This window comes from Lichenostomus cassidix, chromosome 2 (genome assembly GCF_008360975.1).
Source record: "Lichenostomus cassidix isolate B80296 chromosome 2, HeHo_3.0, whole genome shotgun sequence".
Taxonomy (NCBI): Eukaryota; Metazoa; Chordata; class Aves; order Passeriformes; family Meliphagidae; genus Lichenostomus; species Lichenostomus cassidix.
Genome location: NC_139482.1, coordinates 15,057,738 through 15,080,371, shown reverse-complemented (window position 1 = coordinate 15,080,371; position 22,634 = coordinate 15,057,738).

The following is a 22,634-nucleotide window of genomic DNA, read 5'->3' as shown; positions in this document are numbered from 1 at the left end:
TGGGGTTAAGAGAAGTCAGTCCTCCTATTAAAACCCTATTAAAAAAGTGCCATCATCACTCTAAAACCAACAGATTGTTTTCTTTGAGGACTATGATCTATAAAAATGAGTTCAGCATAAGGACAAGTTTTCTTCCTCTTCTTTTATTACTAAGGACCTCAGATAAACTAATGCAGAGGGCATAGTCCATAACTCAGTCTATATGGTGGTCTCTGTACCTGGAATGATCACACAGTTATATCCCAAACCAGACCTGGAAAGACAGACAGTCCTTGAGAGCAAGCAGTCCAGGAGACAGTCTTCCTGGAAAAGACAATTTTATGCAACCAAGAATGATCATAAATACACTTATTCAATGCAAGGCTAAACATACCTTAATTTTCCCCAGGTTCTAGATAACAGGTTTAGTCTTAATTAAAGGGAAAGGTAGGCTGGGACAAAGAGTATGGAGAGCTGATCTGCACGCAGCCTTCTAGGTAGTGTAAGACTTCCAGTTCTCCTGGGTACATAGCAGGGACCTGGCAGTGATGACAGCCCAGACTCCATGCAGGAGAATGAGCATTCCCTTAATAAACACACTCCTCGAGCAACATACTGGGCTTACCCACTGACATTTCAGGCAATGTATGCCCAGTCTGGCACAGGCTAGAGCAAATACATACAGTCAAAGGGATCCAGCTAGACTTCAAAGATGTGGGAAACTTCTCCAAGCCCCCTCATATTAGAACTCATGGTGGGAGGAAGAGACATGCTAAAAAAATAATGATGGTCCTTTCCCTGATGGCTCCTTACTGAGAGGCATGGAGGCTGCAGTAGGTTGACAACTAGAATGTCAAGAAGGAATGGACATCATCAGTCCCTGAAGTGGACATTTCTTATAATCACTGGCCAATCAAGAAGCTAGAAAAACCCTCCAGTGTCATTTCCAGGCAGTACCAAAGGACAGGTTTCTGTTTGAAATTGTGTTCATAATATAAAGCCATCGAAGAGGCCTTATGGCAGCAAAATCTAAAACTTTCATTTATGAAAGAACAGCAGATGAATAATCACAATAAAAGTGTCTGTTACCATGGGACAGGGAAATAGGAACACAATGGGCATTTGATGAGCGGCGATTAGTCTGGCTCCACGGACTATTTGGGAAATGGAGAAAAAGAATGGATTGTATTAAATGCCAAATTCAAAAGACACAGTTGGGAAGCTTAGGTCAATGAAATTAAGGATGGCTACACCAAAATGAGATGCTGTCTCTGTGGATCTATGTCTGAAGTGAAACTTTTGAGTACAAGTTATGTCTACGAGCCTGTAATTACAGGGTGTCAGGGATCACAGGGGTGTGGAGGGGCTGAGCTCAGGCCATGCATACCTCCCACATGGTGCTTTCTGACTTGGTGTGAGTCTTCAACCTTATTGTTTTCTTAACGCACTCCACAAACCTTGTGGGGATATTCCCAACTCAGAAATGGCTGTGACATTCGCTGCCCGAGGAGGACTCAGTAGCTGATACAGAGCTAACTTGCCCCATGTTGAGTCTCACACAGCAGCTGACTGGCTGACTGTTCCACCAGTGACTCGAGTCCTTCTGAGGTCTCCCTGCATGAAGTGGGACCTCCTGACCCGGTGACAGTCAAGGAAGAAGCAAAAGAGAAAGGAAATGGATGTGACAGTGCCAAGTCACTGGACCACACATGCTGACACAACAGAGAAAATCTAAGAAGAGACAAATAGTGAAGCAAATGCACCTCTTTGGAATGGCAGTTTCTCATCAGCAGGGTGGGCAAACACTGGCTGTAGAGGAAAAGCCATGGCAATACAAGGTCTCACTTCAGGGTGCACTCTGCTCCATTGTGGGGATAGGCAAACAACAGCATAGGATCAAAAACAAATGGGAAGAGGCAGAACAGGTAATGCCATCATTTGATAAAAACTGACTGTTAATTCTATACAGGACTGTAATTAAAGACATCAGAACCATCATACCTGAAGTGCTATGTAAAAATTACATTGAAAGGAACCAGGAAGCTCATTTGCCTGAGAAAAGGGACAGAGACATTTTATACTACTTCAAAGGAGAGAGACACTGAAGATGATAAAACTTTTTCATGTATACCAAGAGCACAGACAATTCAAGTAAAACTATCCACATAAGCAGCACAGAGAAAATTGTCCTTTGTCTCCACAGCAATAGATTTGTTCAAGCTGCTAAGGAATCACATCCCCACACCTCTTCAATGAACTTTATATTGTATTTCTCACGACCTTTGGCAAAGTTTGGTAGAAAAAGAAGATATGCAGAACAAATCTTTCAGTAGATATGGCAGCGATATAGTGAAGTATAATAGTGGGCCACACTTCACAGGGTATGACTGGGATTTTTTTATTGGAATATACCTAAATTATCATCTCTGTGGGAAACAGTCTAGCCAACAAAGCCATTACTGAAGTATGCACCAGACACTGATCAATACAGCACTATTGCTTTTTATACAGCACTGATCACTGCATGGACATACACCTATATTGGGCTAGAAACTGGCAATATCTGCTTGATAAGAAAAATAATTTTAGGTCAAACAAACCTTACTGCAAATTTTTTAGAATTTGCAGTAAAAAAACAAGAAAACATAAGACAAGAAGACTCAGTCTGAAACGTCTGATTTAACATCTATCAGAACCTTTCATTTCAAAATAATCCCTGAAAATGTTTGCTCTTCTTTTTGAAGTACTTGGATGAAAAACATTTCTGATTAAAAGAATAAACAAAGTTCTGTTTAAAGCATCAAACCAGAAGTTCTTCATCTTGTTTTCCCAAGGACATCAGAGTGTCAGAGAGAAAACTTTCGCCAAGAACAAAAGTACTTTTTAATTAATTTACCTGATCTAAACTCACCAAACCATTCATCTTTCTAAGCCCTGTCCTTAGAACAAACGTCCTATATATAAAGAAAAACCCTCCACTGTAATTAACCCGTTCTGTCTTTTTGTCAGAACACTGACAAATAGGATTTGCTCTCTATAAAAAAATCTCATACCAGAGAAGCTGTAGATACATATAAAAGATGAAACAACAAAGTTGTGAGAAGCCTTAGAGGGAAAGGCATCTGTGGAAGTAGCAGAAGCCTGGAGGCCACCCAAGGTGTGAGTCTCCCCATCTTGGGTGACCTGCAGACAAAACCTTTCTCTTGGTGCCAGGGAGCAGAGGCACATGGGCACAGCAGCAGCAGTGCTGCCTGCAGAGGTACTGGAGGAAGGATGCTCAGCTTTTTGCTTTTGTGATCTTCAAGAGCTGTGGCACTGCTGTGCAGGTACATGGGAGATGGCTGATTATGAGCAAGAAGTTGTGTTGGGTGTGGATTTTTAGTTTTGTTGTGTTCAACTGGGAAGACATGGGGCAAGCATCACTTTAGAAGGCTTTGGCTAAGCCAGGTTTTATCCAGTGCCACATGCTGACAGAAGCTGGTGTCTGGAGCTTAGTGAATTCCTTCTGCTGTTTCCTCATTTCCATGTGATGTATGGACCACTCACCCCTGCCATGAACCCCTCAGGTTCTTCTCAAATGTGAACAGATGGCAGCATGGCAGCTCCAGCACTAGTTCAGCAAGTCCAAGCAAAATGCTGGGATTCACAGGGACATGCAGGGTCTGGTCCTTTTTCTGGGCTCAGGTATATCTCTGCAGGCTCAAAACCTGGTGTTTCACATTACATATGGGTGCTATTTTCATCCTCCTCAGGAAGTCTTTATTCTCAGTGTGCAGCTTACAGAGTCATTCAAAGCAAGACGTGCAAGCTGATCTCTGAGCTCTCTGTGCCGGCAATGCTTAATCACATCCCACTCTAAGAGAAACCATCTGATGTCAAGATTTGGATGATAAGAATATGGGACACATTAGTCATGGAGGAGCTGACATACACAGAGCAACAAGAACGAGATTATCTTGATATGGCTGCCCTTCTCAGGATGTGGACATGGGGAACTCCTAATATCTAGAAAACAGAGACTTTATTCCTTTTGTTTCCGCTAATAAATGTCCTGTCCTTTGCTATATGAGAACACCACCCTCTGCAGCAGATGCATACCATTAAAGCATAAAAAGTATAAGAAAGCTGCTCTAAAAGACTGTATAGATCATTACCTCAACTCACAAGATCCTGCCTTTCAAACCATTTTGGTTTCATTATTAGAGATAATTGTATTCTTTGTTGTTTGCAAGCAAATATTGCAAAACCTGTACTCTGTGCTCTTGGAATACACAAATGAAAAATGTGATAATTTTTAACTAAATCAGTTCTTAGATGAGCAGTAAAAGTCTTAATCTGGCAAAGTGCTCAACAGCATGCTCAGGGTGAAGTGTGTGGGTAGTTCCAGCAAAATGTGTTGGCAGGATGAACTAGAACCAGGTTAATAAGCGTGGCTTGTTAGGAGCTGAGATAGAACCAGGAGCATGAGATGGGACTATATGATACAACCAGCTTGAGAAAGTCCCTGTAAACAGCAGGAATACTCTTCTCCCTCCTCCCACCCCTCACCAAGAAAAAACCCAAACAATCCAAAACACTTATACAAGGCAACCTGAACATGTACCCTTTTGCCTTCTGTCAGGAGTGCCCTCCAAGCATCAGCATGGCATTGAAAAAACAGGATTTCCTGAGAAATCTTTGGAGTGTGAGATGATGTGCTCCCACTGTGGCAATGCCACTGATGATGACAGAGTTTTTCTCTTTCAAAGGAATTTTATCAGCTTGGAACAAGCACTTTCGTTTTCATTTTTCCTAAACAATCCAAAGCATATTGCCCTTCCCTTCTTCCTGGGTGATAGAAAAGGGACATTTCCTCAGACCCATGCATCAGTGCTGATAACAGCACTTTGAAATTCACCAACAAGCCATTAGGGCAATAAAATTTGCTCTTCTACATTCTAAGAATATTTTAAGATGCAAATACTCCAGATAGCTAAAGGTGTCAGGACCCAGAAACCAGCAGGAGTTCTGTAAAATTCAACATATCCTGCATTTGTAAAAGTTACCTTAAAAGCACCAGGCAAACTGATCCCATAAGAGAACTTGGTGCAGGTATTCTTCATACTAGAATCTCAGAGCAAACCAATTAAGTCGTACTTGTCAGGTACCTGTACTGCAGACTCTAGCAGATGAACAGAATCTTGACTTAAATACTAACACTTAGAGTGCTTTAATTAATTTATATAGGAACTGATTTTGAAAATCTCATCAGTCACAATGTGAGCACTTTTCCCCCTTGACCCCATTCTACCATGCTCAGTATCCAGCAAAAAATTAACCTAATATTACACAGGGCAATGCTGAATTAGGCATTAGATTCTTGAACATCTCAGCAGCTTTTAGCTAGCACTGCAACTTCCACTATTTAATGTTTTGGTTTTTTTTACAATAGCTAAATTTATGTAATTAATTGAGAATATTTATTTTCTCCATCCCTCAGAGTTATCAAAAGCTGGAAACCTTGCAGCTGAAACAGTATGAAAGCAGAAGGCAACAATAAACAATATGAAAGTTAGCAATCTTAAAAATTTCATGAGCTTTTGGACAACTTCCCAATTTCTGAATGCTTGTTTGGGAATGCCTTCCCTGGCCCTTGACAGGACTTGCAAGGTCAGGGAAATCCAGCTATACTGTGCTAGCCAATATGCAATTCTTTGCTTCCAGAGTATGGATGTGTTTTAGTTTCATCTCCAGAAGAAAGCTGTGTGAAAGCTGAGTTTTCTTGGGCCCTGCAAGGCATGGGGTGATGATGAGTAATGACTGCACACCAGGACTCTGCTGCAGCTCAAAAGCCAGCTGATGAACAAGTTTTCACCTTTCCACATCATTCCTCCTGCAACTAAACATTTAGAAAGCATTAAACTGGAGGGGTTTTTTGTCATCTGAACTACCCAAGAACATCAGTTTATGGACCTATTCTGGCCATGAGTGTGTTTCTTAAAGTCTCGTTACACACACACCAGAACACAGATGCCTAAATAGCCTCATTCATAACAAAGGCATCACATTTCAAAGCAAGTGAGGCCCAGATGATTTTTTAAAATTCAATTTTCCTTCATGCATCTTTCTTGGGTGCTTATATGAATTAAGCTCCTAATCTTCTGAGCTTTGCCCACCATATGTTATTAGAGTAATTGGTTTTGCAGTGATATATTTGATTTCATTACAAAAGACCATGGTCAGAACTGTTCTTTTAGGACTCTAGGTGACTGTGATGGGCTGTTCCATCATTGTTACCTCCTTAACACAAATCCTTCAAAACCTATGGGTAGGAGAGACAACCCATTCTCCAGCAAACTCCTTTCTCTAAAACCATCTGACAATTTGAGGAAGAAGAGCAAGTCATTCGTGCTATGGAAATGGAATGAAAAGTGAGATGGAGAAGCAGAATAAGATGTTGCTCAGGAGGATGCCACACCAGCAGGGCCACTGGCCACCCCAGGATCCAGCCTTGCTGCCTCCCATGGCCCCCCTCAGCTTGCCTGTGCAGGGCAGAGGCACACTGGGAGTGTGGCCAGGCTGATGCTCCTGCCCCAGGCTGAGGACAGGCATCTCTGCTCACAAACAGCTTTGCGTGACCAGAACTAACAAAGTTTCAGCTAACAAAGTTTTGGAGAAACTGCGATGCTGCACTTTGTTCCACAAAGTTTATAGTTCCTCACCTCTGGCCCCTTTTAATGCTATAATTGCTCTCTTAAATTTCTCTTTATTTAACGTCACCCAGTCTGTCTTCTTTTGTTACCATTTATTTAACTAAAACAGGCAGAGGCTGATATTGAAGGCAGGAATGGAGCCAGCATGTTAAAACCTGCTTTTAATTTAGGGTTCTGGGGCTAGTTTCCTAGCCATTACCACATTTCAGAGAAAATGAATTTTCTTTCTCTCTGTCAAACGATGGCTGATCTAGATCTAATTAGGGTCAGTTTCACCTAAAGATGAGTCATTTACATTTGGAATATATGGCTTCCAAATTATCATTTTGGGTTAACATCAGACATGAATAAACCCATGCATATCTTTTTTAGATGGCACTGAAGATAAAACTCAATGGCTTTTCTTCCACAAATACCTTTCCCAGCAAAAAGATGGCAGCTGGCTGAAGAAAAAAAGATGCAGTTCAGGATAAGGACAAAGAAGATTAAGGGTAATTGCAGAATATAGTTTTCTGAACTGCAAAAAAAGTGGCCTTTCTAAGGCTTACTGAAACAAAAACAAGCTCTGATTGTTCAAACATTTAAAGGTAAATTTTTTTACAAACCCCCTTATCTATGCTGGACCATACTACTTTTTTTTTTTTTTAAAGCATAATATGGGTGGCTATTGGCATACCAGAAGGAGTACAGAAACAAAACAGATTGCAATGGAAGTAACTGGAAAAAAAGAAATAATACAAAACTGCAATTCTGTAGCAGTATTGGCAAATACTAAACACAGGGAAGAGAAAAACTCTTCTTTTTAAACAAGTCAAAATCCCATCCTTTTTTCAGCTGGGAGTCATTTATGTAATCAGTATGTCTTGCAGCAAAATTAAAAGAACAAAACTCTGTCATCTTGTAGCTTTACTTTGCCAGGAAAACCTTGGAAGCATGAATTTCTGTTATCACTTTCATTTATACCCTGCACCTCTCTTTGGCATTCATTACCTGCTACTTCCACTATTCTACTTTTTCACTGGCTGACCAAGAATTAGCACTGGAGACTGCTGTCTCTCTGTCCTCTGCTCTGAGACCTGACCCATCACCAGGATAACACCAAGGCATTCAGCTGCTGCTAATAGAGATGGCTGGGACTTAAGCACTTCAGTGCTGGGAAATAACAAGATCACTGAAATGCACCGTGGAAATTAAATCTCACGCTGCTTCTTATAAGATCCAATTATACGTAACATAACCTTGTTATTTTGTGTTTTAAATAACTTGGGTCAGCGGAGGAACTATTATTTTGTCAGTGTTTGCTTCCTCAGAGGAGGTGTTATCAGTAAGTTCACAAGTAAATGCTCACCAGAAGTGCAGATGACACCAACGCTCTGCTGTTCAGTGAGATTAAGAAAAGCAGGCCTCTGCTATCAGCACGGGGAAGTTGAGTTATTTAGGGCAGCCTATAAATCAGACAAACACCAGGACTATCTGGCATCATTGGGATACTGAAGACTTTGCAGATTCTTTCCCCACTGTGTTCCTACTGCAGAACAGCAGCACTGGTGTCTTTTCACAAGCCTGCCAGGTTGAGATGATCTTTCTTACATAAGCTTTTAGGACTGAGATGGATTTTTCTTTTCACCTTAAAAAAATAAAATTGAAGACTTAGAATCATTGCCACCTGTTTTGGTGGAGATTTAAAGGAGTAGAATGAATCATGAAACTCAGAGATGTGATGATATTGTTTGTTGCTTTACAAAGAAATAGGGTTACAAATCCAGGGTTATATTTCTTACATAAGTTTGAATAATTACATTTTTCCCAGTGTCTGAAGCTTTTTGTTCATTTCAGAACCTAGAAATATCAGTACTTTTGTGTTTGGATTATTTCTGTGATTTCATAAAGCCTGGAGTTCCATTGCTCACCCTACACAATCCCTGCCCAGCAAAGCATCAGCAATGTACAGAACTTGTGCTGAAGACCAAATTGTGAAGTGGAACTGTGGGATGTGCTTACATGCAGCTCAGGATCAGGGTTCTGCGAGAGGAAACCCACCAGGCCAGAACTGGTGTTTGTCCCAAGAACACAGTTTTCAGCTCCTCTATTTGAACCTTTACCGAACTGTAGCAGCAAACCAAGGCAAATAGCTATTTTGATCAATATTGAAAACGTGCAGCCCCTAATCTGAAAGCTGAAGATGTGTTTCCACCTTCTACAGACACATGGCAGTGGGAGATGGGAGCCCACATGGGAATAAGTGTCAAGGTGGCTCAAAGAGCAGCAGCAGTGTGGTTTCCAGTGCAGAGGAAGGCATGCACAGTAGTCTAATTGAAGCCTTCTGAGAGTGAATGGCTGTGGAAATTCAGTTACAGTTTTCAGCAGGATGGTTATCTTACTTTAATCAACTGGAAGCAATCACTGTCTAAACTGGTCTCTGTTAACTTTGTATGCAGTTTCCGTTCACAACAACCAAATTCCTGCTTGGAGCCTCAGCAATTTGAGTCAACCATACTTCAGTAACAATAATTTCAACATTATGCCACAACTTACCCAAGAACAAAAAATTCATCCCATGCCAAACTCGTCCTTGGTTCACCACTAAACTCCGTGAAGTTATTCCGGCCATGGTCTTGACATAGAAGTGGTTTAAGTTTCCAGGCTGGTTGAATTTACTGCTATGTCTGATATTCTGTTTCACATAGATTGAGTACTTGTCTCTTTGATCTTGTGAGCTATTTATTTTATATCTGCCTTGTTATTGTGGTTCTTATTTACAAGCTGCAGCCTGGCACTGCACGCACACATGCCCAGACATACACAGATGCACACACCAGATCATTGCTGGGCTTGATCAACTTTTACTTCTAAGAACTTATCCATCTTCTTTCACAACCGTTGTCTACTTCAAACAATCACTGCAGTTTACAGAAACACTGCGAAGAAACCAAAGATTAGGTTCAAATACTGCATTTTCAGCTAAGGCATGCCTGGAAATACAGTCAGCTTTCAGGCAGCACGTTCAGTGTGGGTGTGCAAATATCTTGTCTACACCACCTATATGGCATGTTGAGACACTTTGTGAAACAGAAAAGGCAAAAACCTCTTTTAGAGAAAAGAACCAAAAGAAAACAAAAGAAAGAAACCCGAAAGCCTGAGAATAAAACATTAGCAAGATGCAAGAACTGAAACCATTAAAAAATCTTATAAATGCAAAAAAGAGAAAATTTCTAGGGGCAACAGCTCTTTAAGTGGTGGCTTCATAATAACAAACAATGACAAAAGTTTGTAATTACATGGTGCCTTTCATCTGAGAGATTCATCAGCTCTTAGCCATTACTGACTATTAATTTGACACCACTTCTTCTCACAAGTGCATAGCTGCTGTGTTTGAAGGAGGGGAGATAGGGAAGTGTTCGCCTAGGAACAGCACATGTCTGAGCTGCAGTTGTTCAGACTTTTAAGGAAAGCTCACCTAAGTGTCTGCCCCTGAGCTGAACTAAAACATCTGCAATCCAAACCCGCTCCTGCTTACTCATTCATGTTGTTAAAAATGCCCATACTTTCAGGCACCTTCTAACTCCCACTCACTTGCCTCAAACCAGAGTGATAACACAGGCGTGGAAAGGGCTGTTACGGCTGTGAGTTTAATTGTAATTCAAATATGCTTGAATATCAGAACAGCTTTTGATCTAGGGATAAATACAAGCAAATTGCTTCACCTGACTTAAGTGCATTTCAGACACGTAGCTGCAGAAATTTATAGGAAGAGGCCTTCTCTTGAAAAGATATTAGTGGCATAATGTGCATGCCAAGATCCCAGCAAACTTCACGTGCACGGAGGTATGGCCAGTTAAGCCATCATTCAGGCATTTCCTGCATGCCCTGTCTTTAGGAGCCTCTTCAAAGATTCCTTGCAGGCATCTCTCTCACACTCACTCCGGGCTTTTGGTAGTGCTGTCTGGGCATGGAAGCCATTAGCATGAGAGGCAGTGGAGTCTAGTGAATTATTTGGGGGAGCCAGAGTTTCTCAGTGCACATCCTTGGGCTGCCACTGATTCACCTGATGGTAAGCAAATGCCTTGGCCTCACTGTTTGGGATAATGAATACTTTTTTGAGACAGCTGTCATCCAAGTTAACTCAGGACTTTAAAGAAAAATCATGCTAAATAGGCATTGATTTATAGACAACTCCCCATCAGCTGGGGAAATACAGGGCTGGGGTTCCCAGGACTGCAGAACTCCTGAAGCATGATGCACAGATGCCCAAGCAACCTGACAAAGATTCAGCTTTGGCCCAGGCTGGCTCCTGCAGAAACCCTTCAGTCCTGTGCACCTGGCTGTTGCAGGGTAAATTCACTGGGAGCCAAGCCCAGGCTGCCTCCACAGGCAGGCTCTGTTCCATGCCAGAGCAGTAGGATTTCCGGCACCCTGGAGCGTGAAACATTCAGCATGATGGTTCCAGGTGCTGCCTCCACCTCTCTCCCACCCCCCAGGGCTGATGCCAGCATCTCTGGCTTGATTGACTTGAGCTGATTTTTGCATTCAGATATCTTTGCATCATCATCTCCAGAACCTGCAAAATGCCAGCAGTGATACCAAACTGGTCAGGCAGGTAATCATCTCCCATTCACCAGCTTTTACTAGTAGTACTCCGGGCCACTGAAGTGATGCAACTTCCAAACTGTAAGTGTGGGGTCTGAGAGGTGCTTGCTTCTCTTTTGTTAGCTATTGGGTTGGACTGTGAATGAGAAACAGTGCTGTGTATGGAGCACTGAGAGGGAGAGTCGAGGAAAGAATGGAGGAGGCAAACTAAACACGCACTGCCTATCTCTGCTTGACACATGTATCAAATGCAGGGGCACAGGAAAGGACAAAGAAGCTTGTCAGAATGTGTGTGGCTGCTCTAACGGTGTCCAGACCAAGCAAACATGCCTTGGTGAGGTGCTAAATGAGGCAATGAGGGTTATACATATGCATCACTTCACAGTACCAAGGAGATGAATGCATGCCTCTAGCCTGTGGCTGCCTTCAAACCTTTCCTTTTGCTGCTTTTTGTCTGTCCACCCTAAAATAACCACTACACAGTGTCTTGTGCTTGTGGAGCTATGGGGCAGTTTGGTAATGTAAGACATACCACATGAAATTGCCTTGCTGCTCACTTATCTGAGACAAGAACTATTTTTCACCAAGATGATGCTCAGGCTGACCTATTTATGCAAATGTGTTCCCACACCTCATTCTCATGTCAGAAACATGGATGAGTCTCATAACGTTAAAATGATTAGTCAACATCATGGGCCAGACTTGGCTCCCAATGTATGGTTTGTTCATTGGCCTGTTGAAGAGCTGTGGGGAAGGGGTCACAGATATTGTTAAACACAGGGTCTTAAAGCCCCAAGCTTGACAGGCTCTGCGTGTGGGTGCATGTGTCTGAATTCATATAGACTCTGTGCTGAAAGAACTAAGAAACCTCAATTTACTGTTACAGCCATCAGAAGTTGTGATGACCTAACACACTGTGTGCTTTGCAGCCCTGTGCGCCCCTAATTTAGAATTTGTGCTATCTAAAAAAAAAAAATGCCTAATTCTAGTTCAGGGAAACAGAGACAGACACTGTTGGCAAAGGCTGCCAAAAATAGAGGAGAGTCCAGTGATGCCATGTGATGACAGATGTCTGCAAACTCACCACATACCATTGTGGATCTGTGCCCAGTAGAGTTAAAAGATCCTGAGCAATAATTCCCAGCCTATAGAAAAACTTGGTGCCTTTTCAGATTAATCCCAGAAAATTCATTAGTAAGCTTGATAAATCATAAAAATGCTGAACAAAGGGATGCAATAAATTCTGCATTTCTCTGTAGGAACTGAGTGCTTGTCTCAGGGCTGCATGGGGAGAACCCCTGCTCGCTAGAGTTGGTGTTGTAAGGTCCCTCACACACCGTAATGGAAGGAGTTCTCATCTCTCCCAAGAAAATACTAATAATCATGCTCCAGACCAACTTGTAGGGCCCTTCCATCCTACTCCTGAAGATGGGCATAACACAGCCAAGGACATAGGAGTCAGGGGACAAAAGAGGACAAGCAAGCCTGGTTGTGTCAGAGCACTGAGATGCCTGGGCTCTTGCTTCCCTCTTCCTGATGCTGTTTGTGTGATGAGATGAAAAGCCAAGAGACCTGGAGTTAAAGTTCAGCAGTCCAGTGAGTTCAACCACGTGAATTCTGCTTGCTTCTTGCTTCAGGCACCTCAACACCATCCCTGAGGTTCACTCTTTGCATTCCTTGCCAGCTGGGGCTTCTTACTGACTTTCCATTAAATCAGTGCAGAGTGTTTTCATACACTTTTGCCCCCAAGATGCCAGTGATCTTTCCTGTGCATTTACTCATCTCAGGATCTGAGAAGAAGTAGTAAAAACACCCAAGTCAATTTAGAACTGTGGGATCTTGACTTTCCAAGGAGTTTGTGTGCTGCTAGCTGAGCCCCCAACTTCATTAGTAAGGTATGATGATGATTCAGGTAAACCCAAGTGTTCTGCTGACTTGTTACACCACCTCATGTTTCTACACTGCCTTTCCAAGTTGCCTGACTGGACAGGTACCAGTTCACACCAGCTTCCTTTGAAGCTTTAATTTGCAGCCTGGATGCACAACTACACCCAGGACCACAACTGGATTTACCAGGCCTGGGAAAAGACTGTAGAAATGGATGTACTTTGGTCTCCTCCCACACTACCCTGAAGAGCTCAGGGCTACACTTTAGCACTGGCAAGTGTGAATTTGGTCTGTCTGAACAGCCTGAGTGATGAAAGCGCCGGGTGGGACTCTGCATGTCCGGTTGGGTTGGAGCGTGCTAAGAACAAGAACAGGGATCTTAAAAGCTGACTTTATCAAGTGGCGTCTGCATTCAAATCTCTAATCCTTTTTTTACAGCCCCTCCTGCCAACCATAGGAAATTTTTGGCTCAGACCCCCTGGCTTGCCATCCCTCCACAGATTGTATTCACCAATAGAAGGGAGGAAGAAACATGAAACAAAATCTGCATATTTTTAATGGCCAGATGCAGCCAGAGCAAGATGGCTTCATTCTGACATCTCTCCTGCTGGGTGTGTCTGGTACAAGACTGGCAAACAGGCACTTTTCCCATGACAAGCCATGGTTTCCTATAATATGGCCACATCTCTGCTATACAAATCTGCTTAGGATTTTACAGATTTTTTCAAGGCTGATCAGTCTCATGTGACCTGAAGATGGGCATGGGACAACCCTTTAATATTTTTTCACTAATTTTTAATTGAAAAAAACCCAGTATAATTTCAATGAATCTAATACAACATTTTGAGTCTATCTCTAATTTCTGTGGCATTTTTGCTGTTAACATTTGTGGTGATGCTCTCCAATGATGCCATAATGAGAAGGCAAACTGTAACTCTTATAAACCCCACTGCTGCATCTTTCTTATTCTCTAGTGTGGAGTAGCATTATTGAAACTCATCTAAATGGTGACATACAACTGATGCTCCCATAAAGAAATTTACTTAAAGACAAGGGTATATGGAGGATGGTGTCCTTCCTTGTCAGAAGCTAATTTGGTTGAAATGTTGAAAGCCAATATCTAGAAACCCATAAAATCAACTTCAAAATTCCACTGGCTCAAATAAAGGAATTTATTATTTAAGACCTGTTTCAGTAATCTGGCAGCAACCCTTCCATTGACTCCAGTTAGGTTTCCTTCAGATCCCTTTCTTACCTGTTTTTGTGTATCAACATGCAACATATGAAAACCTCCAGAGTCTGAACATGGTCTTGTATCTGGATGCAATAAAAGCTGCAATAAGAGACTTGTGGTGTCTCTTGTGTAACACTCAGCTTTAAACAGTACACTGGGGGAAGGCTTTTTATCTCCATTCTGTAGGAAGCAGGGATTAAAGTGGGTTGCAAGACTTCTGTTAAACAAAGAGCTTGAGGGGGTGGGACTAATAAAGCTGAGCATGATAAGTGTGGGTCCATGACTAAAGAGAAATCTACATTTCAGGTATAGTATGCAGATAAGGCTCCTTGGCAGGGCTGCAAGATAGTGCTTTGCTTCTTCTGGAAATCAAATGTATCATTAACAACAGTTCTGAAAGAGGAGGAGGTGAAGGAGGAGAAGGAGGAGAAAAGAACCACCAAAGAGCAACAGTTTTAGCCAGACAATGCATTTCCCATGTAGTACAGGAGCTGTTATATTCTGGCACCCTCTCCTAGAATTGGCCAGGAGTACTTTGGTAAAGCTGGGAAGGCAGATTTCCACATCTTGTTGCAAGAGACATGAAACAAACCCCCCAGGCAGATTTCCACTGGCAAACAAGCAGGATGCAGCATAGAAATAAATAAATAAATCACTATTAAATCATGCTGAGAAGAACATCATGGCTTGGCATGCAGACATCTCTATCTGGAGGAGCCAACGCTTGTCAAGTGAAAACACAAGAAATTCCCTACCTAACTTGCTGTGAGGAGCTAGTTATTAAAGTAGCATGGTCCAACAAGAATGGAACAAACTAAGTAACAGTTCTAAAAGCTTGAACAAGCCATCTCACCCCATTGAACAGCATTGCACCTGAACCCCAGTTACAGAAAAAACTTCAGTGTTTTGGATCTGTCAACAGCAAGACTTCAGGAGACCAAGATCCAGGCTTGAAATCTCTTCCTCTAAGCTGGGAACAGCTTGATCCAGTTTCTGGGATTGGCTGTCTTTACCTGAAACAAAGAAACACCTCGTGTGCTGAAATGTGCACCCTGCTATGATCTCAGCCCTGTGGTTAGGCACATAATGTGGAAATTCTTCTTCCAGTGAGATGATCTCTAGGTAGCACCCTGCCTACTTGTATAGGATGATAGAGCTGGGTACACTCCTTGGTGCTAATCCTGCAAAATCCTTTTTAAAAGCCTGGTTTTGTCTTCATAAGCATTTTAATAAATTTGACTTTTCAGAGCTGTTGAGTTTCCTTAGCAGACTCCTTTCTGGGCTTGTTAAATTTTGGTGCTGCTTTATAAGAAACTAAAAAAAAAAAATCAAAGGGGTGGCAGCAAAGGCTTGGGAAGATTTTAATCATGTGTGTAAATACTTGATTGGGTTAATAAAGAAGTTTGAGACAGACTTCTCTCAGCAGTGCCCAGTGACAGGACGAGAAGCTATGGGCACAATTTAAAATAAAAGTAATTCCACTTAAACATAAGAGAAAACTTTTTTTACTCTGGAAGGGGTCAAACACTGGAGAAGATTGTCCAGGGAAGTTGCAGAGTCTCCATCCTTGGAGATGTGCAAAGCCCAACTGGACAACATGCTCTAGCTGACCATGGTGTGAGCAGGTGGTTGTATTGGATGCTCTCCAGAGGTGCCTTCCAACCCCAGCTGTTCTGTGATTTCATGATTTTCTGATGTGTGACATGCTGACCTCTCCAGACCCTCTGGGATGCTGCATTTACTATGCAGCCCACAGGTTTGCCTTTTCATGCAAAGTCTGTCTGACCCAGTGAGGCTCCTGGGAGAAGCCCAGAATGGCTTCCAGGGAGACCAAGCCCTGGCTCTTTTTCCTTGGCAGAGGAGCCCCCAGAAAACTGGTCGGCTGTGTCAGGTGCTGGCCGTGATTCCGAGCCTTGCGCCCGAGGCAGTTTGAGCAGTTTTTGAGCTGAGACAGGCAGGGCAGAGCTCACCCCGCCTGCCCAGGCACAGCCGTGCCTTGCCCCGCAGTTCTCTCCCCAGGAGGGCAGCGGGATGGGGCAGCTGAGGCAGCTGCAGGAGATGCAGCCTTGATCCACCCAGTAGAAACAGCATCCAGGAGTGCCATCTGCTGGGTCCTGGCTATGCAGCCCTGGGAGCTCCTGGAATTGCCCTCGCACAGGTACCGGGAGGAAATGGTGAGCTCCAGCTCCCAACAGGCTTCCTCCTCTCTTCCCAGGCTGGCTGGGCAAGCCTCTGCCGAGGGCCATGAGGCAGTCTGTGCCAAAGAAGAGCTGGCTGGTTTTACACAACCTGACAGTCACTGAAATGGGAAATAACAAGACAGTTAGTCCAAGGAAAGTACACTTTTTAAATCGTTACTCCATCGTGCTACTCCGTGGGCTCACCTCAGGGGCTTTCAGCTCCTCCCAGCTGAGTGGTTAGGATGATAGACTGGGAGCACTCTGCAGTGTTAATACTGTGAAATCCAGTTTTTAGGTTCATAAGCAATTTAAATACCTGTAGCATTTTCAGAGCTGTTGTATTTCTATAGCAAGATCCATACCAAGCCCAGTAATAAGGTTCCTTCTGATGTGACACCCTAGGGATATCAGATTCCCCATCTCTCCTCCAAGTCACTGTACCCCAGGCCAGGCACTGTCAGTGGTGGATCTTGGTGAGGGAAGAGTGGATCACGAGTGCCACAGCGTGGGGAAGAAATCCTGCAGGATTGCTGCCCAGAGGCAGGGAGAGCTCACAAGTGAAATCTCTGGCAATTATCAGTGATCTGCATATTTTACCAACTTGTGCACCATCTAGACCGGTGATTCATCGCCTTCTCATTTTAAAAATCACAGTATCTAAGGAGCAAGTTGGAATCCAGGGGTGGCATTCAGGACAAGTCTCTGATCTGCAGTACTTTGTTAGCACTATTTTGGCCATGTGGTTTATCAGCTAAGAGAAGATCTTTTACATGAGAAACATGGCCATGTTGGTCAATTTGGTCCCAGATTTTGTGGCTCACTCTACAGATAGGCTGTGACTTTATTGTCTGCTGTTCTTTCACAGTACATCCAGATCTCAGACTGCCATCTGTCTATGTACTTGGAGATATTTTCTTGGGAAAAAAAGAAGAAATAAAAAAGCATTTGTGCTGACAAAGAGGGGATAGTCACTGGAAGAATTATCATAGAATCATAGAATGGTTTGTGTTAGAAGGGACTTTCAAACATCATCCAGTCCTATTCCCAAATAAATTACTGCTGGAGACATGGTATGCATTTTCCCACTGCTGAGCCTCCAGCCAGCTGTGGGTGGCCAGGCATAGGGACCTGACCAAAGCTCTGCATCCTGCTGCCAGCCCTTTGCCACCACCACTGTCACATCCCCAGCAAAGGGAATGAGGAGCCCCTTTTTACCAGCTCAGCCTCGTGGGGAGATACTCTCAACCTGTCCCAAGAGTTTGGGACAATATGAGCTGTGGAAAGGAACGGCTAAATCATTCTGAGGGCAAGAAATAAGATTTTTTTTGTGGTTTGTTGGAGAAGGAGTACATAAGATAAGCTGTGCTGTTCTACATATGAATGTCCCCATCCCTGAGGGAGTGGTGCTCATACAGAAAAAGCCCTGACTGTGTGTAAAGAGAATATTTCAAAAACTATAAATAATAGAACCCTTTTGGAAATCATATTAAATTACAACATTTCAACAAGGTGTTAAAACAATGTGATTTTGGGAAAATGTGCATCAGCAGTAGATAAGAGGTATTTGGATTAATGGCAAAGGTACAGGGAATGTTCTTCCATACAATACTGAAATATGTCTACTTAGTGAATATTTCAAGTACTAAACTACTGTGCACACTTCTTATCACTTGTGCCACCTAGATTTTTACTCTATTGATACATCTCATTTTAAACTAAAAAAGTCCATTCTTGACTCACTACTTTTACTATTTTACAGGAATTAGAGCTGTGAAATTGCAGTTCCAGTTTTTAATGAAATTAAATATTCTGTTCTCAAATGAATAGTTTGAACTGGTTTATGCTGATGTAATCTAGACTGAAGCCTGTGTTTATAGAAGCTCAGTGACATGTAGGCTTGTATCAGACATTGAAATAGGATCTTTTTCCAGTCCTTGGTTTCAGTATCCTGCCTTCAAGTCAATTAGTGGTGGGTGGGCACTGCACTGTAACACACACGAAAAAGACTCTGATATAGCAACACTTCAGGATCTAGTTAAGCTTATGCCTGCTTTTTTGAGGGCAGAAAATGTGTAGCAAGGTGTTTCACTAAACTGGACCCCAAATAAGCTCTTCAAGCAATGAGGGAAAGCACAGACAAATGAGGGTGGATGAGAGGAATTGTACTCTTCTTTTCTATAGGGTTTGTGGGGCCACAGATTGCATATGGTACAAAAGTTCCCCAGGTGGGGGGAAGGTGATCAGAGCTGAGACAGAAGGCTGATGTCACCAGCCATGAGCTGAGCTGCATGAGGACAGAGTTTCGCTCTCACCCACTGTTGGAGCCAGGGAACTTCACAAACTGGGGCTCTGCACAAACTGGGGCTCTGTACAAACTGGGTTTCATGGCAGGGAAAACGAGGGAGTGCCTGGCACCCCAGACCCATGGCAGTCTCCTGCTGTGGGAGTCTGCAGCTCTCCTTCTGCATCTGCTGAGAGCTCTCATGAGAGGAGCGTTGGGCACTGAGCAGTGAGGGCTTCTGCTCTGAGCCAAGGGCTGGTGATGCAAGGTAGTGCTAAGCATAGTTAAACATTTTCACTCCTCCTATGTTCTCATTTGAAACTGTGGTTTTTATGAGGGTTATTTTCCCTTCTCAGGAAGTACCCTAATTGGAGGGACTCCCCTCAGTAAAAAACCCCATCATGACCCATAGAATAAAACTCTTGACCTTGAATGGACATGTTCTTTGCTGAATAGATTGTTGATGAATTTTGTTTTCCATTTTCCATCCTGCTTTGAATAATTGCCATGTTTCTGGCACTGCCAGACCTTTTTCCCACCTGTCCTCTTTGAGGGCAGAAAGAGACTTAAGGGCAGGAAATCTCTGGAGCCAGAGTTTTGAAGGGAGCACAAATATTATGGGAAGACACAGCAGGCTTGTATAAAAGCCCTTCAGCTTAACATCCCTGGACTTTTCCACTGTATCACAGAACAACAACCAATTAGCAGAGCTTCCACATGGTACAGAAATAACTTCTGAACTCCTGGACCTGGCACCCATTTCTGGCCATGGTACAGTGGAAAGAATGTTAATGACAAAATGGGAACATATAACCATGAAAATAAAGCCATTTTCTGCAATGTGTCCTAAAGAAATACTCCTTGCTTAAAAATATTTTCAAAAGGTAAAAATTGATTTGCATCTGAGTTGATGTCCCCAACAGAATAGTATAACATGCTGTCAGAATTAAAAATAAAAAATGTTACTTTATAGAATAGTGCATTTGTTTGCTGGCTTTGCATACTCTGCTTAACACAGTCCCTTTAGTGAGTGTTTCCTGATAGTCATGCAACTTCCTGGCGACAGTTTTTGTTGTTGTTTTTCTTCTTTAAAATAAATCAACAGTCAGACCACTGTCCCCATCCTGCGGAACAAAGCTGAATGCTCCGAGCTTGTCTCTGGGCTGTTTACACGAATGACTTCAGAGGAAATGTTCTCACATTGGCATTGATGAAACCACAAAGGTTCATTGAGATCAGACTGAAAAGTGGACACTGTGAAGCTTCCTCCAGCTGTCCCCCTGGCACCATTAGGAAGAGTACTTCCGAATTGCTGGTGAAGTTCTAGGAGGTGGATTCAAAGGAAGGCTGAAGTTACCTAATCTGACTCCATATGCTTTGTTAATACAATTCCTTGAAAGTCCCCCTGAGAGAGTCCAACAACTGAAATCTCTAAACCAGGCTGCCCACCCCAGATGATATATATGCACTTTGGCTGCATTAAGCCTGCCACCCGATGAAGGTGACTGGGAAGGAGTGGGAGGATTTCTGGAATGGGCTGAAGCAAAGACTATGCACAGACTTCAAACACAAAACTAAGCAAGGCAAGCCATGGGCTCAGCACAAAGTCTTTCCAAGTGGTTCTGACTTTATCTTGTGTGTAATGGAGCTCTTGTTGCTACACATATCCAGATGTTTAACTTTATTCTGCAGGTTGCCTTTTTGGAAAAGTTAATCCCTGTTGAGTTATATGCAGTATGCAATGTGCAGAGGTGCACAAGGTATAAAGCAGGGATGAATTCACTCCTTTCTTCCTTTCCTTATGAAAATACTGAGTCTAACCCTCTTTTCCCCATTCAAACTTTATTCAAATGAAAACCAATGATGATTGGAATTGAGAGTGCTGCAAGTGACAACAGTACCTGAGTTGCCCCAGCATTGCAGTTGAGGAAGCAGCAGCATTTACTTTGTAGCTCTGAGGGCAGCTAGAGTCCTGATGTTTCCATACCATCACAACTCTGCACTTCCTGCATCATCTCTTAGGTCCAGCTACCTATCCTGAAGCCATGGAGATACCGTCACCTTCTTTGAAAATTATTTATATCTTCTGTGCAGCAGTGTACTGATTAATAGAAGTGTGCACTGGGAAGATGGAAATATTGTGCAAACAAATCAGCTGACATGGGCACAGGGGTTGCTGTAACTGGCATCTTTTTTGCCTTTCTGTTTGATGTTTTTGTGACAGTGCTCTTCTGGTTCTCCAAGTGCTTGGAGTGTTTGACACAGCTCCAGGGGAGAGCAACGAGGCCTCTGAAGGAAGATTCTGCAAAAATGGCTTGTATTCAGGGCAACCAGAAAGCCAGAGCCACCAACACCCTTGGAGCATCCCCTGCAGAGAAGGAGCTGCAGGTGTGTGGCTATGACAAAAGAAAAAGCCTTGCCTCTGAGCCCAGATGTCCCTAATCCTCAGGTGCTGCTGTGTCTAAACCTATCTAGAAATATTACTGATGCTATTTTAACTTTGCAAAGTCCATCACAGTGCCAGAATCTGGAAGGAGGTTAACATCATGTTCCTCACTTGCCTCTGGGATCGATGAGGAACCCCCAGAAACTGGCCTGATGCATATGTTTTGAGAGTGTACAGGCTTGAGGTTCAAAGGTTTCCTTTGAACTGCCAGCCATTCCATTGAAGGACGACAGGATAAAACAAGCACACAGCCAGAGACAGGGATTTTCATTCAGTCCCAGATACTGTGGCACAGCACACCAAGGTGAGCTCATCAGACATACTCAACTTGGCAAAATACAGTTTCCTAGTAAAGCAGATATTTTTCTTAACGTACATGACCTACTCAGATTTTCCTTTGAAGAAGGAGATTTGGGAACTAGGAGTCAGGCTGGCCCAGTGCCTGCCCAAATGGCAGTGCTCCTGCCACACTCTGCAGGTGGCTCTGGGCTAACGGAGGTTTTGCAAAGCCAAGGCTCTCCTCAGCTTACATTAAGCCTCCCACAGTATCTCCCTATACTGCAGTTGAAAATCCTATGCTTGAAAAGAACTTATTAATTTGGCAGAGGATTAGAAGAGGAGGCAGCATACCTATGTCCTGACTCACCCACATGGCAGAAATCTTGCATTTCCTGTGAGACTTGCTATCACAGTCAATGCAGTTGACATTTTAGCCACTGAAGACTCCTCGAGAGCTTTCAATGTCTTTTTGACACTCTGATGTAATACTTCCCTTCAAACAAGCACAATTTGCAGCATCTACAGTTCATAAATCATTGGTGTGAGAATTATTAGTCAGGAGACCTTCTAGAGAACCAAATGTCCAGGAAGATGCCTGCTGTATCTTTATTTGCACGCAACCGTGAACTATTTTATCTTCTACATAGCTGAAATACCCCAATGTTTCAATCTGGCAGCAGGGCACATATGGCAGAGACATTTAATGTCAGTACAGATTTAATGCTATGTTCAGATTTCAGATTTGAACTTCTGCTGCCTTATATTTCAGTGATATTTTCTCTCAGGCAAACTAGAGGCCACATCTACCATCTGTAAAAACCCTAAGGGTCTGCCAAGTGTAACAGGGATGAGAAAATTATTGGTTGCCAGGAGAGATTGGGAAGTAACATTAGCAAATCCAGCAAGTTTATTGAGAGACTTGTTCCCTCACTGACAAGCTCTGCAGCAGACTGAACAGGGTCTGGAGTGGAAATGTGGAAGGTCCAGCACCTATATTGGTGCACTTGGAGAGGGACAATGTGGGTTACAGCCACAGGCTGCTCAACTTGGTTAGTGATGTTCAGCCTTT